The sequence below is a fragment of the Cavia porcellus genome, unplaced genomic scaffold (genome assembly GCF_034190915.1).
Source record: "Cavia porcellus strain 051 isolate PalLab524CR breed Dunkin Hartley unplaced genomic scaffold, mCavPor4.1 scaffold_38, whole genome shotgun sequence".
In the NCBI taxonomy this organism is placed as follows: domain Eukaryota; kingdom Metazoa; phylum Chordata; class Mammalia; order Rodentia; family Caviidae; genus Cavia; species Cavia porcellus.
The window spans coordinates 10,043,241-10,059,264 of record NW_026947521.1 but is presented as its reverse complement, the minus strand read 5'-3'; positions in this window follow the sequence as shown (position 1 = coordinate 10,059,264).

The following is a 16,024-nucleotide window of genomic DNA, read 5'->3' as shown; positions in this document are numbered from 1 at the left end:
TAGGTCTTAAATGAAGACCATTTAATTTTTCCAATGAAGCTGCTTTCCCCAAATGCATGGAAAAGAGCGTGGCAGGCCCAGCAGAGGAAGGAAATAAACACCGTCCTGGCCATTGTTACTTTTATTGTTCACATATCCCCTGTGTGGCTTCTGATAGGCTCCAAAATGCCCAAGCTGGGAACTGACTCCCTACTCTCTCAAACACGATCTTCAGCCAGGGAGAGTTCGGTCTGCAGCATAAATTAGCGGAAGCCAGAGTGTAAAAATATGATTCTGTGAACAAACAAAAGCCTCCAGTCATGAGACCGGCAGCCGTGGTGGAGCTGTTCCCACTGCCATCAGCTCTGTCTCTAAGCAATTAAAAAGCAGAGGGAGAACTGGCCCCCAATGTGTGGGGAGGGAGGAATGGCAGGCATGGCCCCGGGGCCCTGCTGCTGCCCCACCAGGCCCTCAGTGTCACTTGGACTGGCCCCAGGTACACCTGTACCTCTTGGTCTCAGTTTCTCCTCTTTGAAAATGAGCATAATAACTCCTGGGGATTTTCCCATACACTGTCATGAGGATTAGGTAAAATAAAAGGTGAGAAAGGTTTGAGGAAAGGCAGAGGTGTGTGAGGGGCGGTTGCTGGGACTTGGGGTAAGACGAGGTGTTGCCCCAAGAGTGCATTCCACCCTAGATCCCTCTCTTTGTTCCAGATCTTTGCCCACACCAATTACAGATGGTAAAAGGGAGGGACATGGAGACCAAGCCTGGCCCCAACGTTCCTGTTCAGAGACCAAGCTTTGTCTGCGAACACAGGAGTCAGTGTCCCACTCAAATCTGAGTGCAAGCTGGCAAACAGGAACCAGACAACAGGCCAGCATGAGCCGTGGGCTGAGCTGAGAGCAGGGGTGATAGTGGCTTGGACCTGCTTCACCTTGCTGGTCTTGACAGAGACCAGGCAGTTCAAGGCTGGCACCCGCCACACATTTTGGGTTAACCCCTTCCTTGGTAGTCCTTGGGCTTCTTATGAGCAGACTCCTTCCTACGTACTGGAGACCTTGGCACAATGAAAAGCCTCAATCCCTGACCCCAAAGGGCTCCCAGCCAGGTCCTGGCCACAGACTCATGGGCAGCCTTAGGTAGATGGTGCTTCTTTTGCCCAAAATGCCAGGTGAGGGGTCCCTGGAGTAGAGACAGTTTTGGCCAGACCTGGGGCCCCCCAGCTCCATGGAGTTCTTCCATGCCCCAGGCATTTGCCCCTAGACAAAACAAGCACCCAGCCCTCCTGGGGGGGGGGGGTACATTAAACAGTGTGCTGTATAGGATATCAGTGTCAACAGCCAATGAGAAGGAAGCAGAAAGGAGAAAGTATGTTTTTTTTTTTTTTAATGTGGCCTAAGCTTGCATTCAAATATCCTACACTTGACAATTGGGAAAACTGAGACTCAAAAAGGTTCAACATTTTGCCAAGATAATCAAGGAAAGGAGAAGCCAGGATCTGAATCCGAACGTTCCAAGTTGGGTGTGCGGCTCTGCACCACCAAGCAAAACCAACCTTGCAAACAACTGCAGCAGAAATAAATTGATCTGGGGTGACTGCCAGCAAGGAGCGCTGGTTGAGGCTTGGTTCTTTCTGGCAATCAGGAGGGCTTCATGGAGGAGTTGGCAGCCATAGAGGTGGGTTGGAGAGGTGTCTGCTGCTGCCATCAGAGGGTGAAGGGTGCTGTGCAGGCCAGGGCTGCCTCCTGGTCTCCCTGCTCAGGCCACATTCTCTCAGCCAACCCTGACTTCTGCAGCCTGCTTGCTTGGAAACCAAGCAGGGACAGTTAAGTCCTTCCTGTGCCAATCAATGCCAGGCCCACAGCCAGCCTAAGGCTGGACCCCGCCTGCCTGCTTGCAAGATGGTTACAGGAGCTTGGGCACAAGTCCTGGGCATCAGCCTTTCGGTCCAATAGAAAGACTGTGGGGGTGAGGTGGAGGTGGGGGGAGCCCTTTGGCTGAAAAAGTGTAGAGTGAGGGAATTGATTTTTTTTCCAGCCACAGAGTCATAAACATAAACTGGAAGATACATCTCTGCTTTTATGGGAGACAATCAAAAACACAATACGAGTTTATAGAAGGAATGTGTCTTTCCTGCGCAGGATATTTTTCCCCAAATGCTTGGCAACCTGAAACCACTTCATTCCAGAGATAAGTAATCAAGTAGAAGAGGAAGGGAGGGAGAGAAGCCTGGGGTTTTATGAGCCAGCAGCTCGGCTAAGCCGGTGCTGAAAAGGGAGTGCGCTCCTCCTCGCCTTCCTCACCCCGGAGGTCTAGGGCAGCCCAAGGTGGACCCAGGTATCTCTGTGCCTGGTTTTGTGTTGGAGCCAAGGACACAGACAGATGGCCCCTGATCCTCATCCTGATAGGGCCAGCCAGCAGGGAAGGTAGACATTTAGGCAACTGATGGTGCCTCTCACTAAGTGAACATGAATTATGTGGACGCCTTTTCTTCTCCTTCCACCAGTACCTTGTGCCTCTTGACTGGCCCTGGGGCACCCTGCCAGGCACCTACCAGGAACTGTGCAATAAAGCTTGTGAACTGGGTCACTGAGGCAGGGCCTCCCAGGCCAACAGCAGAGTCTAGCATTGGACTGCTCAGGACCGGACCGTGTGGTTAATCCCTGCAGCAAAAGTGACTTCCAGCCCAGCCAGGAGCAGCCTGGACTGTGCTACGCCAACTCAGCCTCTGCCGATGCCACAGGCACTGTGGTCTACACAGCTGGTAGATGGTGTCAACTAGGAGGGCAGGGAAGGACCACCCACCCCCCGGGGGGCCCAACCTCACAAGACAGGAGCCAGGGGATAAATATTCCCTCTTTCTATAAGGCAAACAGTCGTAGGAGATCCAGAGAGTGGAGCTGGCCTGCCTGCTGGGCTTCTCTGTTAATGCCCCTGTGGGTCCTGTTTCCTCCTTTCTTGGCTCAGTCCCAAGCTGCCTCCACCAGCTTCTTGAAATGCTCTTCCCAACACTCCACTCATTCCTGTCCTGGCCTTGTGCTTTGCTAGCAAAGGGACCACACTCTGGATCCCTTGCTATGTCCGTACGCTACCACATGCAACGTCTCTGACCTGCCTGGAACCTCTAAAACTGTTCAAAGCAGATGCATTTGGGGCGACAGAAAGAATAGTAGGCCCTCTCCTCTCCTCCCCTAGGAGCTGTCCTGCCTCCTCTCCAACTTGAACTCTGACACAGTGGGGCTTTGGAACCTTGGGGCAGGGCTCGGCTCCACCACCACTGAGGTGACTTTAACCCTCTGAGCTGTCTTTTCATTGTCAGACAGCACCCATGATAAGGAGCCACATGATCTTGACAATGTCTGGAAGAGTTGCATGCTCCCAGAGGAAAATATGAACCACTATTTGAAGAAATTTTTTCTCCTAAACAGACTGTCAAGTCCTCATAGGCCAGCACCTTCTTTATTTGTTCCTGTCTCCCCCCACAGCACAAGCATAGTGGGGTACACAGGAAGCACCCACTGAGAACTCCCAGGAGGCAGTAGGGTTGGGTCTTGGTCCTGTGCTCCACGCTCTGAGGGGCTGGATGAGGGGCCTGTCTCACTTCCCCTGGGCCAGGTGGAGCCAGCCAGGCCCCATGGCCTTCCCATCTAGGGACAGAAGGCAGGCAGGCAGAAATGCATTCAAGGAAGCAGCTAGCCCTGACCTCCTGAACACCCAGGATGGCCGTGGTGGGGGCTCTCATCAGCCCTGAGCTCTGCTTGAGTAAAGGGGAAAAATTTGGCTTCCGCTCCAAGGCGACTGCCTCCGACATCTGGCAGCTCAAAGTGAAGTGATTCATGCAGTCCTTAGATACGAGGAGGCGGGAGGAGCGGGAGAGGAGAAGAAAATCACACCAAGAGAAGGAAGGTAACCTGGTCTTGTGGCCCAGGGAAAGAATCACAAAATGACAACACGTGGTCCCTCTCTGTGGTGCTCACCTGGCTTTGGGCTTGGTGACGGAACTCCTAAGGGACACAGGTTCCAGTTAGCCCAGGAAGGACACAAAAGGAACCCCTCTGCCCCTTGGGCAGCAGTGTTTCTTGAGTTTCCCCAGCAGGGTGGCCCCCAGAATCCTATTCCTGCTACCTCTCCCTAGACTTGGCTTGGGATGGAGCAGTGAGGGCATCTGTAGGGAGAAGCTCAGCCAAGGCCCAAGCCAGGATTCACACACCCAGAAGAAGGGGTTTCCGAGGAATGCATGTTCTGGCTTCAATCTGTCCGCTTCTTGAAAGCCCTTGGGCCCAGAATGGGGCCTGCACCTGGTGGCTGCACCATAAATCTCTGTTGAATGAATGAATTGGTGAATGAATGAATGGATAGATAAATGGATGAATGAATAAACAGAAGATGGAGGTGAGTTACTAAGCAGAACTTGCTTGTGGGGTGTCCCAGGTTCCCAGGAAATCGCATCCTCCCCAGAGCCCCTACTACTGCACCCCAAACCTCTCCTTTCCTCCCCTCCAGTCTATTCCACTTGCCCTGCAGACCCAGCCAGCTCTCAACAAGGCTGCCAGGCTTTTGTTGTCATGGCTGTCAGTTCTCAGGTAACAGCACCCATGGAGAACCAGCTGCCTTGACCAGAAAGTTTGCAAATGCATCTTGGGTGGGCAGGGGTGGGCAGGCAAAGGGATCGAAGACAGCTGCAGCTGTGTGGTCTGTGCATCCTCTGGGAGCTTCATAGGACAAGCGCTAAGGCCACTCCTGGGCTAGGGGAAAGGAAGGTAGGGAAACTGCAGTCCAGACCAGACTCGAGCCTTACTCCCTGCGGGATAACTAGGCATCAGTGGAGCAGAGGCTCCTGTGAGTCTGCACAGCTGGGGACATAGGGCTGAGGGTCCCCAGGGCAGAAGAAGAGGAGAGACAGCCCATCAAGGTAGCCTCAGTCCAGTCCCTCTGCACTAGCAATGGTGATGCCAAGGGACCTGATTGTGACTAACTAGGGTAACCACCTCCAAAACTCTCATGTTGCAGGAAAGCTCTTAGTCCCAGGAAAACTGGTCACCTACTTTAATTTGTGCCCTGTGTCCACTTATAGCTAAGCATGGCCTGGGTGCTAATCCTAAGGCTTCCCCAGTTCACTGTGCCACCTCTGTAAGGCCTAAGCCTCTCTGGAAACATATCTGGTCTCCTATGAAGGTCCCCATGGACATCCCAGCCCAGAAACTCCCATTGGGCCACTTCAGTGCTCTAACTGGCCAAGTGAAGCGTGGCATTGTCTTGCCAGGACTCTCTCCTGCCATAACAAGATGCTGACAAATGGTTTCCCAGGTGTCTCCCCCAGGGCACAGGCCCTTGGCCCCTGAGGGGGCAGGTCCAGGCCTCGGCCTAGAGGCTAACCTCTGTGCCCTGCACCCTGTGTAATCAGCAGGCTGCCCTTTGGCATCCCCTCCGCTGCTTCAGTGCCAGGCCCCTCCGCTGCTGGCCTGCATCTCTAACTGGGTCACCTGTACCCCTCCCCCATGCCACCACCAGAGACAGCATTTCAGCTGCAATTAAGCATTTCAAGTTGCAATTAAAAATTAATTGGAAACCGTGGGTTGTTTATGTCCCCCTGACCTCTGTCACTGTGGGCGAGGGGGAGGGAAAAGGGACAGGTTGAGAGGGACTTCTAAGGCAATTAGCACGGCAGAGGAAGCAGAGCTGGCTGGGGACACATCAGAGCCAACTCCTCCTTGTGGAGGGCAGAGAAATGGCACCAATGAGCTGGCCTTAGATGTCTGAATTCCTTGAGAGGCCCAGGACCTGTGGAACCATGGGTGGGAACAGAGAAACAGTAGAAGACCCAAGGGTAAGGAGCTGTGGCAGAGGGACACGAGGTAAAGGTGAAGGTCACATCTAAGACTGCAGTTGTTCCCCTTCCCCGAGTGACAGCACAGGCAGCAGTGTGGGTAAGCAACGGGGACCAGGGAAGTCACCCTCTCTGGAACCCCACAGACATACCCCCAGGGGAGGGGAGGGTGAGGAGTCTGGGGGCCCTGATATCCTGACCTCAGAGTGGCCTCTGTGGTCTCTGGACCCAAGGCTTGACAGCCAGACCCCACAGGGAAACCTAAGCTGGGGTTCTGGGGAAAGAGATGCTGGAAAGCTCTATCCTGAGCCTCTGCCTCCAGGCAACCTGGACCCTCTGTGTCTCTAGGTGCTGCCTTCTTATTGCCCTCTGAGAGCCCTTCCATATCTGTCTGTCCAAACTCACCATTTGTATGATATCAGATAGCTTTCATCTTCAAGGGCCCAATGTGGCTGCTTAAATTCCAACCATTATACCCACATTCTAGGCAAGAGACAGAAAGAAGGAGAGTAGTAAAGAGATATTTCCCCCAAATCCTCCCTACAATATCTACTTACAAAGCTACCCTACAGGGCTGGAGGTTTAGCTCAGCAGCGTAAGCGTCTGCCTTGCAAGCAGGCAGTCGTGAGTTCGATCCCGGTGCTGATAAAAAGGAAAAAGACAAAAAAAAAAAGCTACCCTACAACATCAATGGTGAGACTTCCAGCTCCAAAGGAGCCTGGGAAATGTAGTCGTTTTTTTGGTCTTGAAACATAATGAATTCCCCCACTCCTTTTTTTGAAATGCAAATTTTTAGCTGGGGTTTTTGCAATGGAAGAAATCCGAGGTTCTATCACTAAAACAAAAGGGAATTCATGGCTATAGAAAATACAGGAAAGGGGCTCGGCCACACCAGCAACCCCAGCAAGCTGCGTGAGCCCCAAGACCTTGCATGTGACTGCCTGGGATAAGATGCCAGTGCTTCCCGGGGGAGAGGGGCTGCATGCATCATGGCCACCCTGGGCCCCCAGGAGGCTAATGGTCACCTGAGCAGGCTGCTTCTGGGAAGGAGAGAGTTGGGGGAGGAGGAGAGGCCCAGGCTGAGCTGAGTGCTGAGCAGAGACAGGGTGGTTTCATCCTTGCATTTGCTGTTTCAAACCCTAGATGTGTAGTGCTTTCAGCTGGCAGTGGGCACTTAACTGCTGCCTCTCCAACTCTCTCTTAATGCAACACCTCTGCCTGCCTCTGGCTTCTGCCAGGAGAGGCACAGGGGCCTGCGGTCCACCTCGTTGTTTCTACTAGGAAAGGTGTGTCCTCCGAGGCTGTCCGTAGTACAGCTGCTAGTTAGGGAGCACATGAAACATCTGTTTGCTCTCCACTGACCTGGACACCTGACCTGGACCACTGACCTGGAATGAGGTGGCCCCAGATGGGGACCCTCACTGGACAGACTCACTCTGAGTACCCAGGCTGTGACAGGTATGGCCGTGTGAGGGGAAGACACAGCCCTCCCAAGAAGTAGTCAGGAACGGACGGTGTCAGGGGAATAGCGATAGCAAGGATGGAGGAGTTGGCCAGCAGGGGAGATGGAGGTAGAGGCAGAGGAGGAAGAAAATGAGGAAAAAGAGGAGGAATGGGAGGAAGGGGAGGAAGAGAGGGAGGAAGAGAAATAATTCGCCTCCCTCCTAGAGATGAAGCCAGGCTGTGACAGGACCTCACCTATCTGACACATCCTGAAGACTTACCCCGTGGAGGTTCAGTCCTAGACCCTAGACTCAAGCCCTGCCCTCCCATACAGCAGGTGGAGAAGGAAGAAAAGAAAGTACAATTGAAATTGAACATAAATTATAACTGATGGGAAGACAAAGCCGCAGTTGAGATGCCTGAGCCATTCTGGGTCGCTTTGAGGAGCTGCGGGCTTGGAGGTATCAGGCAGAGGAAGGCCAGGGCAAGGAGACACTGTGCATGGAACAGGATGAGGGACACAGAGGAGAACAAGAAGGAGTTCCGGGAGGTGGGAGAGGCAAATCACAGGGGCTCACAGGCTAGGCTCCTGCCACAGTGTGGAAAGCAGGCTGAGGGACAAGAAGGAAGCAGAGAGCTCAGCTGGAAGGATATGACACTCATCACAGGAGCACCAGAATGTTTTGGTCGGGACAGTCAGGTGCATTTGATCACAGAAAAACAATTACCCAATGTGGAGATGCAGTCAATGCCTGTGATCCCAGCACTGGGGAGGCTGGGGCAGGAGGATCGCTGTGAAGTCAAGCCAGCCTGGGCTACATAGAAACCCCTGTCTCCACACAAATAAGGAAATGGAAAGCAACTCAAAATGGCCTAAGAATGAAATAAAGAAAAAAGGAATACATTTCATATGAAAGATAGGTTTCAGGTACAGTTGGATCAAGTATGCAATGGAAGTCATCAGGAACCCACAGTTTTTCTGTGCCATTGCCCCTTGGAATGCCAGATGGACCCTGGCACGCCCAGCTTACACCCTCCCAGCTGAGCATGGTGATGAACAAACCTCTTTCCAGATGGTTCCAGCAAAAGTCCCAGAGCAGGATCCCACTGGCTGGTTGGCTGAGTGTGACTATCACTGTACTCTGGTTCAGTCTGGGGGAGGTGGCTGTTTCAGAGCCCTGGGGCAAGGACAAGGGAAAGATGAAGGAGAAAGGAGCCATCCTTGAGACCTTTATGCTGTGAGAGGAGACTGGACAGCAAGGGAGACTCCCTAGCCCCCAGTACACGTCCCACTGCTACCTCTCTGGCCACCTTGGGAGCAGCTGCCACAGGACGTGTTAAACAAGGCTTCAGTTCCAAGTGGATCACTGCAAGTGACTTCATCACCCAGTTAGCACTGCTGACTGTGGGTGATTAACATGCTGTTTGGGGTCCCCTCTTGAAGATCATGATAACTAATGCTTATGTGGAACAGGGCCTGTGCTCAGTGCTTGTTTGTGCCCCCACACAACCCATTTTACAGATGAACACATAGAGGCTCAGGAATTTTCCTAAGCTTCTCAGCCTGGAGGATGCGCACCAAGCCATCCAACTTGGAGTCCAGGATGCTTCTCTGGTGAGACTGGGGTCTTCAGACAGGAAGTAAAGGAAGACAGCGGCCCTATGGAGGAGGAGTGATAAAGACCCACAGCCATACCAGCCAACCCCACTTTTCCATTCCCAGCTCTTCAGGGAAGATGAGGAGTGGGTGATGAGTTGGCTGGACAGGACAGGGAGGCTGGTCGATGGTGGGAATTCTGGACTCTGAGAAAACATTCAAACAAGGGAGAGAGGAGGGATATGGAAGCAAAACAAGGGTTGGAAACATAAAAAGGCCAGGAGGTGCTGGGCAGTAGGCGGCAGACAGCACATTGGACACTGCAGGCTGCCATCTAGAAGTCTGAGGTCTTCACCCCGAATCTGGAAGCCAAAGGGGCCACAGCTGTCCTCAAAGGGTGAGACACAGGCCCCAAGACGCTTCCCTACAGTGAGGTGTGGTGGTGCACAGCTATCATCCCAGCACTCAAGAAGCTGAGGCAGGAGGATCGCTGTGAGTTTGAAGCCAGCCTGGACTACATAGTGAGATCCTGTCCCTCTCCAAAAAAACCCACCAAAAAATGTTTAGAAAGGCGCTTCCTTCCTTTGGCCTTCTTACCTCTAGCTAAACTCTCTAGGACCTGGTGTTCATCCATCTCCTATGCCCCTTTCTAACCAGACACCACCCTTGAAGCCAGGTACTCTTCACCTGTGGGATGTGGCTCAAGTGTGGCCCCAAAAACATGTACTGGAGACTTAATCTCCACAACCACAGCATTGGGAGATAATTAAACCATGAGGGCTCTGGCTTCAGAACAGACTAAGACCTTTGTCCCAAGGGCAGGGGGACTGGGATCCTTCCGGGATCCTTCTAAAAGGATGGGAAGGGCCCTTTGCTCTTTTTTTTTTTTTTTTTTTTTTTTTTTTGGTACCGGGGATTGAACTCATGACTGTGCACTTGCAAGACAGGCACTTATGCCAGTGAGCTAAATCCCTGGCCCAAGAGCTCATTGCTCTTCTCCCACCTGCTGTCAGGATGTCTGCCAACCCACATCCATGCTGGCCACTCAATTTTGGAATCCCAGTCCAACATGTTTCTGTTTACTATAAATTACCCAGCCTCAGGTGTTCTGCTATATCCACACAAAACACACAGAGACAGATTTGGACACAGGTACAGCAGAGCAGCTTAAGGGTCTAAGGCTCAGGACTTTAACCGAGGTGAGTCAGGATCCAACCCAGTCTGCATTATTCCACAGCACGTTCTCCTGAGGATTCCCTTACCCCACTCCAGCAGGAGTCATCAAGTCCCTGGAACCTGGCTCTAAGGGCAAGTCAGTTCCCTAGAAACCTTAGCTTCAGATGCAGCTGCAAGCTGAACTGTGAACACTATCACACACTGAACCCTAATCCTGGTCACACACACTGAGCTCAGATTCTGGTCACACACACTGAGCTCTGATCGTGGTCATACAGCAAGCTCTGGCAAAGTGACATTCAGTACAAAGGCCATGAGACCATTTGTGGAGCAAGTCATTGCTGCTGGACTCCTGAGATATGGACTCAAATCATGACTTCCTCGGTGAGGTTCTGGGAAGTTTACCCCATGGGGTGCTGACCAGGGAACATTCAGAGGTGAGTTGCAGGCTCAAAGTCAGAGACTCTGGATCTGAACAGAAGGGCCCTTTGAGGCTGAGCAGGTCACCACCAGGCAGGCAGGGTGGCCAGGTCAAAGCAGAGCTGCCTGGAAGTCAAGGCTTTGGGAAGGTGGTGGTGATCACAGCACAGATGTGGGCAAAGAGAACCAATTCCCCAGCCCTGCTAACTGGCCTGGTCTAGCCAACAAGGGGCCCTGTTCCTCTCTAGGCAAGGCCAAGGCCATTTCCCAGGCTTCGTGCTAGCATGAGCCTTTCCAGAGAATCTTTTTTGTTTGTTTAGTTTGTCTTGGGAATCGAACTCAGGACCTTGTGCTTGCCAAGGTGTGCTTATCCTACTGAGCTCTATCCCCAGCTTTCCAGAGAATCTTAATTGCACCACACTGGGATGCTCACCTCCTGCATCCCTGGATCCTCCCAGCAGCCCCTAGGTGCAAGTGGGGCAGAGATGGTGGTCCCTGGCTTTCACAGGAGGCATCCTGGGCCATTCAAGGAAAGAAGGCCTTCTGAGTCCTCAGCACTCTGATAGGAAGCCTTCCAGATTCCTCCATCTTATTGTTCTCTGAGCTCCTCCCACCCGGCAGTGAGGGCCCGGGGCTCCTCCTCTCCTCCAAGGCTATAGTCAGGAGGCGGATGTTGGCTCCAGTGTTGGAGCAATGAGTGAAGCAGCACAATGATTCGCAGGTGGCTGAGTGCCTTCGTGGATAATCTGTGTCAACACTCCAGGGCCCCCCAAATGCATCTCCATCGCTCTCCTGACCTGGTTTTGATTGTTCTTCCTCACCTTTTCCTAATTATCCCAGCTGGGATGCACAGGGTTGTCAATCCACTGTATGACCTTGGGCAAGTCCCTTCTGTCCTTGTTGCAGTTCTCTCTTGGGAAATTAGGACAGCTATGGTGCCGTTTGGTGGACCATGGGAAAACACCTTGTACCCGAGGTCCCACAAAGCATTTGGTAGCATCTGTGGCATTTAGCACACAGCCGATTCAGCAGAGCTGGGCTCCCACCCTCTGCCTATCCCCTTCTCTATGCTCCAGTTGGTGAGAGTTGGATTGGGCTGCCCTTGCCTGGCCAAGGGATCCCTGAGCCCCAATCCCGTATTCCAGATGAATCCACAGCCACTTCCTCTCCCTACCCCCTGCAAACTCATCCCAGCCCCATCAGCTCTATCTCCACCTCCTCCGTTCACCCCACCCCTCTCACTCTGCCAGTATTGGCTTAATGTGCATAATACAATTAAGGCAAATGGTTTCCTACCCAACCCCAGCCACTTCCCTCTCCTCCCCCCCAACCCCAGGTGCCCGTTTCCTTCTTCCCTCTGGGACACCATGTTCAATTTCAGGACACAAGTCCCCAAATAACTGTCCTCACTGGAGCTTCTCACATACCCCAGAGAACCCTTGGGAGCCAAAATGGGGTTTTGTCAGACAAGAAGCTCAGAAATGAGTCTCGGTCTCAGACCCTGGTGAGAAAGGAGTATTCTACAGTGGGGAAAGTTTCACCATAAGGCTCACTGTCTCCACCGACAACAGCCAACAGGAGGGAGTCTTGTCACCCAACGGGGTCCTTGGAGGCTGCTGGAGCTGGAGTCTAACCCACCCTTCCAAAGAGTCAGATTGCACACACACTGAGAAAGAATGTTCAGGACCAGTAAGAAGCTCAGGAGGAAGTTTATTAGACAGAAATGCCAAAGTACAGACTCAAAGAAACGGAGCGCGGGGCCTCAAGAAAGAAAGGGGTACTGCCTCCTGGAACTCGGAGCATTGGGGCTTCTCTTGAGGGGGTGGAGACTGGGAAAAGTGCCCGTCCCCCAGTGCTGCAGGCTCGCGTGACAGGTATGGGCCCAGGGCTTTTTTTTTTCCTTTTATTTTAAATGGCTAATGTAAGCATTCTTTAAATTTTCTCAACTTGTTCCTTTATCTTAGGATCAGGTTCCTGCCCTTTACTTTCTCAACAGAGCACATTTGTGAATTGTCAGTGTTCCTGAGGAATTGAGGATCTGGAAGGAAAGAAGCCTAAATTTAACCCAGGAAATACTGGTGTGGCCGCCTAGTGACTTTGACTGCAGAGTAGAAGTTGCAGTCTCCTTAAAAGTATGGTGTTTTGAGTTTTGGTTTCTTTTTTCTTTTTTGGTCTTTTTCTTTTTTATCAGTACCGGGGATCGAACTCACAACTGCCTGCTTACAAGACAGGCACTTATGCCACTGAGCTAAATCCCCAGCCCTGAGTTTTGATTTCTTGGTCTCCTTTCTTCCTTTATGTCTTCTACCCGGTGTCATCAAAGTTGCTGCAATAGAAGGGAGGCCCAAGCTCCTGGGTCAGTGAGTGCGGGGCCAGGCATGGTGGCACATGTCTGTAATCCCAGCACTTGGGAGGCTGAAGCAGGAGGATTGCTGTAAATTCAAGACCAGCTTGGGCTAAAAAGTGAGTTCAAGAGCATCCTGAACTGCATGGCAAAGAATCCCTGACTCAAAAAACAAAATAAATCGACAACAACAAAAACTGAGGCTGGGAGCCACACTGACTGGGAGCGAGATCAGAATGTTAATTCTCCTGAGCCTCCAGCCTGCATTTATTTTTGGGCAAGCAGGCTCCCCTGACACTGCACAAGACCCAGGGAAGAATGTGAGCCATGTCAGGGATGTGTTTAGAAACACTCCCAGCAAGGCAGAGTGGGCGCCAACTTATCCGTACCATAGCTGCAGCCAAAAGCAGAAATTAGCAGAGAGGACCGGCTGCTGGGCACAGGGAGATTGGTTGCACTAAGGGCTCCCTGCTGCTTGGGTATCGGTGGCCTTCCTTGTGCCAAAGGCCAGGCAAGAGAGGAGAGCACAGGCCTTCTCTGCTGGAACCATCTGCTGCAGCCACTCATTCACTCTGCAAGCATTTCTTGAGACATGCAGATTGCAAGGCCCTGAGTACTGGAGTCAGCCAGAGATCTCTCAAAGACTTTCCAGGCTAGAGGAGGAAGCACAGGCACATGTGAGGGGGATACAGAGGTTAGAGAAATGGGAGACAGGAGGGAGTTAGCTCAGAGATGTGGAAGAATACTTTACCGGGGAGCTGGTATTGGAATTGGGCCTTGAAGGATGAGTAGAAGTTCACTGCGTTCAAAAGTAGAGAAGGGCTGTCCAGTCTAGGGCCTGTCACTAAGCAATCAGTAGACTACCTATTCGAGAGCTTCCTACCTCTGTCTTCTCCCCATCCTTACCCTAGCTTGGTCCGAGGGATCCTGCCTGCTGGGAGCCACCCATGAGGGTTCCTTTCTAACGTTTGCATCCTGTCTATGCCTGCATCTCCCCAAAGCTGGATGTTGCCTCTGCAGACCCCAACCCTTATTTCGTACATTCACCTGGAGATTCACGGGATCTCTCTCCAAGACCAGCAGCCTCAGGAACCCAGCTGAGCCGCAGGGTCCAGGCTCGGGCTGGGCTTCCTACATTTGTCAATTTCACCTTCCAGCAGCCCCTGAATCTCTCTCATTAGCATGAGAATAGGGCGGCTGCTGGGATCAGTGGGTCCGGAGGTATTTGTATTCCAAAGAGCTCCCTCTGCTCCCTCAAACTCATCCTTGCTAGCGCCGAGAGGTGGAGCTGGGATCCTCGGCCACCGAGGGGAGCAGGGAGCCTGCCAGAGGGGGTCGCTCTGTGCCCTGAGGGTTCTTTTTGTGGAGTGCTGGGGTGGGGCTGAGGTTCTGTACCTGAAAAGCATATTCCATGCCCTAAGTGCTTGGATTTGTTCTTTGCTTCAACCTTTTATTTCTTTGACATTTTAAATCCTATTTTCTGCAAGGGAGGAGTCTGAGATTTGTGTGCTTTCTCACAGAGAACCTGGAATTTGAAAAGGCTGAGTTTACTGTCCCACAGGGTTAATAACAACCATAACAATAGCCTGCACTTGGGAGCCTTGCCCCACATTAGGTATTATACTAAGCATGTCACATTATCTTTTTTTAATCCTCACTCTAATCCTCAAATACTATTACAATCCCCATTTTACAGATGAGGTAACCGGGGCTTGAAAGAGTAATGTAACTTGTCCAGGATCAAAAACCTGTAAATAGCAACATGGACGTGGGTACCTGAAAGTACCCATGGCTCTGGACAGGAGCAGCCCAGACAGGCAGTCTGGGCGTGGTGATGGGGCAGGGTTCAGGTCCAGGTAGAAGCTATGCCCTCAGACTCCTTCCTCTCCACCTTCCTGCTCCAGGAGTACCCTGCACCCTGCATCCCAGGGACTACTGCAGGCCTTGTGTGCAGCTGTGGGACTGAGCACAGTGACATCCCCAAGCAAGGCAGAGAGACCCTCAAGGGGCAGCCCAGGACGCTAGGGCTGCCTGGTAAGGGTGACCATCCGTCTGCCCAACTCCCCTCCTGCACCGCCAGCCACCCGCTTCCTCCTGTGCTCAGCTCTTGCCTCTTCCTCCTCCCAGCTGTGACCTTCTCCCCTCTGCGAAGTCAGCCCTGTGCTTCCCATCCCATCAGGATTCCAGGGCTCATGCAAACCAGAACCCCCAAGCTCTGGCTTTGCCGTTTCCTCCTCCAGCAGTCCAGAATGCCAGCCGGGTGTAGCAGGGAAGGGGGCTTCGTGTGAGAACCCAGGGCCATCCCTGGGGTCTATGCATGACACAGGACACAGGACCACACCAGCCACAGACCCACGTCCAGAGTCATGCTGAACCTGAGGCCCACACGCAGGGCAGGGGTGAGCGGGCTGGGTGCTGGGGCCGTGGGGAGGAGCTGCCAGGCTTTTCATCTGCTCCTCATTATCCTCTCCCTCTGCCTGAGAAGGTAATTAAGTCTTCCTTCCATCAAAGGCTGGGGCTGGCATCAGCCCAAGGCCTGGCAGGCTTGGAAGGGAGATAATGAGCGCTCGCACCAGGCCTAGGAAGGGGTCGGAGCCAGCCCAGGGCTCGTCCCACCCCATGGCATGCAGTGTTTCCAGGGGCCAGAAGAGAACGCCAGGGCGTGCTGAAGGTTAGGAGTGAGCCCTGTTATTCTGCATGCTGAGCTTCAAGAGTCTTAAGATACAGCTTAGACAACAGTTGCCCACAATAAATTTTAGGATTAAATGACTGTTCTCTGTGTGGGGGTGGGGTACTGAGGATTGAACCCACAACCTTCAGTCTACATCTCCAGCCCTTTTTGATTTTTTAAGACAGGGTCTGTAAATTGCTTAGGCTGAGCTGCTACTTGTGATCCTTCTGGCTCAGCCTCCCCAATAGCTGGGATTAGATGCATATTCCACTGCACCCAGTGAATTCCTTCTTCTTAATCTCTTCTGTTTCCACGAGAAGGATGTTGCTGAAGTGGACCCAGTTCCCTTTATGGGGACCCTCACTATCTACAACATATCACTCGGAGCACAGGATGTATACTATTTCATTTGGTGACATTTTCAACACTACACTTTTGAGGCAGACTCTAGGCCTTCCCTTGTAGCTTCCCAGAGGTGCGACTTGAAATTTATTTCCCATTTTCAGTTATGAGAGTGGGTACAGAAGTCTTCCCGGAGAAGGGGCTTTGAGGATGCAGGAAGGC